Source organism: Poecilia latipinna, unplaced genomic scaffold (assembly GCF_001443285.1).
Source record: "Poecilia latipinna isolate Pla-1442-1.1 unplaced genomic scaffold, P_latipinna-1.0 Scaffold657, whole genome shotgun sequence".
NCBI lineage: Eukaryota > Metazoa > Chordata > Actinopteri > Cyprinodontiformes > Poeciliidae > Poecilia > Poecilia latipinna.
In genome coordinates this window covers 268,262-271,294 of record NW_015113273.1, presented here as the reverse complement: position 1 = coordinate 271,294, position 3,033 = coordinate 268,262, and the positions used below count along the sequence as shown (strand labels likewise).

At 41.8% G+C, this 3,033-nt stretch overlaps 1 protein-coding gene across 1 annotated transcript in view; it reads right to left on the bottom strand.

The window, feature by feature from the left end:
• Positions 1–2,588, bottom strand: part of ndnf (neuron-derived neurotrophic factor) — a 19,699-nt gene extending 17,111 nt beyond the window's left edge. The window contains exons 1-2 of the mRNA XM_015043959.1: positions 2,582–2,588; positions 404–408 (exon numbers count right to left, since the gene is read on the bottom strand). The gene's annotated coding sequence lies outside the window, so the exon portion shown is untranslated. The remainder of the gene's footprint in view (positions 1–403; positions 409–2,581) is intronic.
• Positions 2,589–3,033: the final 445 nt, after the last annotated feature.

Genomic DNA, 3,033 nt, shown 5'->3' with positions numbered 1-3,033 from the left:
CTTTTAAACCCCAAAATTTTGGGAAAAAAAAAAAAAAAAAAAAAAAAAAAAAAAAAAAATAAAAAAAAAAAAAAAAAAAAAAAAAAAAAAACTGTAAATAAAGATGTAGCATATTGTAATTTTAAAGACGGTGTGGGGTGTCCCAGTCAGAATCGCAGATTATCCTTCCTGTGTGTTTACTCTCATGCTCCCAGGAAACTGTCGGTGGAAGCGGTAGCGGCACCCTGCCGGAGTCACGCAACCCTCGAGGGCTTTGGCGTGCTAGACGTGCTCTGTCACGGGCCTCTGATACCTGGGCGGGTGTGCAGACAGACACAATCACAACAGCAGCCTGTAGTTTAGTTTTGGCCCGTGCGCATGCAACCGCACACCAACGCAACGCATCTCCTGTTTTCCTCCCCACCTCTCCTTCCCCCCGTCTCCTAACCCCCCACCTTCCTCCACCTCCACCCCCGATCAGCTGTGGAAATTCCCAGTGAGCCATAAAGTGCTGTTATTGTTGGCTGGGAAGGGGAAGCAAACATTTATTCAAGATAAGAGTCTCGGAACTGAAGAGACTCCCGAATTTACGGCCTTGATTCGATGGAGTGGTGGTGGGGGGTCCCCTCACCCCCTCACACCCCTCTGGATTTAAGGGGATGCGACTGTTTTCTGCAGAATTGAAATGCAAGGTTGCAAAATCAGCTCCTCTTCATCGGATGAAGGCTCATCAGATGGACACTAATGACTACTCGTCTTCTCTTGATCCCTGAGAAAATAACTACATTTTTGTTATCTGACGACAAAAAAAAAAAAGACCGGAAATAAAGTTAGCTCCTAAACTAACTGGTAAACACAGCAGCGTGCTGTTAAAAATCCATATTAATCTTCATAACAGGAGATGAAACGATATTCCCATTCCGAAGCCATTCATTCATTGTCAGTATCTGTTTGCGATCTGTGTAGGCAGCCAAATCACAGCCCAGTGTTGATACAACAGCGTCATCTAGCGTCAACAACAGTAACGACAGGGAGGAAAAAAACATCTCTTGCATGTGGATTCAACTCACGTGGTTTTGTAAAAATAAATGTAGTCTGCATTTTTTTTTTTTTTTATATGAGCTACTACGGCATCTCGCAAAAGTATTCACCCTGGACACAATCAAGTGATTATGTTACTTTCAATTGTAAAAAATGCTGAAATATGACTTAAAAGAAATTTAATGTAACGCCTTGAAATTGGGCCTCTGTCTCTTTAAGAAGCTCCTGCTCTTTCTGAAACTCCATCATCACAACAGGGCTCCTAACCCTTTAACACCGTTTTTATCAGGGTTTCTCTGAGCAGCAGCTCCTATAATGAGCTCAGCATATGCACAGTTCCACCAGGTGTTTGCTAATTGCTGCCGGCTAGTCTGAAGGAGCCAGCAACAGCTGCTCTGTGAGGTGTAAGCTCTGAAGTTTGTAAACTGCAGCTCCTAGAAGGAGGAGCTGTGTCTCGAAGGCGGAGCTAGGTCCAACCAGGCATTTTACACAGCTGAGTGGTTGCCACGGGAGACTAAAGGATTCCTCAAACATGAATGAAAGAACCAAAACAACACTCCAGGTATGTTTATGATGAGGAAACAAATTATAACATGATGAAAAAAAAGTTGATTTTACATAATACTGCCATTTTAAAATGTGTTTTATGTAAGCTAACTTCAGCTTCATTATTAAGTAGTGCATAATTGTATCCTAAAAGTGTAACATGCATTTGTATTCCGTCCTCTTTTATTTAATATGCCTAAAAAATCCGCATGATTAGTCAATATAGTCAGCGTTTGCATAACTGTATAAATATAGCTGACCCGTTTTCCATCAGATGGTTTGTTGGAAAAGATTAGTGAAGACCGAGAAACGCATCGAAAAGGTCAGGGATGAAGTCATGGAGAAGTTTAATGCAGGTTCAGGGTGAATAATCATTAGAAAATGGAAAGAGCATGGCAGAAACATACAGCCAGAGCTACAAAAGAATGATTTGGACCAAAGTGTATTCATGTTAGAATGACCCAGTTAAAGTCCAGACCTAAATCAAATTGAGAATCTCAGGCAACAAGCTAATGTTTCGGTGTGTCGATGTGCAAAGCTGGCAGCTTCCCAGAAGACTCGCAGCTGGCAATGCAGGGAGAGGTGGCTCCACAAAGTGTCGAGAAGGATACAGACGCGCTCCACATTTTTCAGATTTTTACGTATAAAAACAAATTCAAAGCCAAAACTCATTAAGTAATACTGAGTGTTTGTCTGTCACACAAAACCCAAACAAAATGCCTTGAATTTTGTGGTTGAAACGCCACACAAGTTGGAAATTGTCACAAGAAATTAACACATTTCAGTGCTTTCTGATAGACAATTTTTATACAGATGTTTTTTTTTATGTGCGTTTTAACCCTGGTGGTCATAAATATTACCCTCATGACTTTGGCATCCTTGACCGTGAAACCGAGGCCAGACTGAATGTGCTATTTGCCCCGCCACTCAGCTGTGAAAACAGATCAGCGCTCGGGGCATGTGTGTTCACAAGTCCCCCAATTATGCACATGGATATGGACGCACAAAAATGAACTAAGGAGTGGTGCTACGGCGCTGAATCCTGAAAATGTATCCACACACTGGGGAAGATTTATTGCGCAGATGGAGAAAATGATCTCCTCCATTAAAGTCAATGAAGAACTACTTTTTTTTGTTAAATTTAGGGGAAAAGATTGTTCACAAAGCACATTCTGTTACTTTTTTACTGCTTCGTAGCTCGCCGTATGACTGGGGCCGTTTCGCAGCAGAGTGCTTCACATTTTGACTTTGATCTACAGTCAAGAAGAAAACATCTTCTTCTTGGCATGAGTAGTTTTTTATTTTGTCAAAAACACGCACCAGTAAATTGTCGTAGAAGAAAACAGGGCAGTAGTACTACCTCACTGCACATTTTTACAGCATTCTACTGCATAAAACTACCTGTTATGCATCTGTGCTGCAGTCACCACGCGCCCACCTTGAGGGAAAATGCTGCAGCTCTTTCTG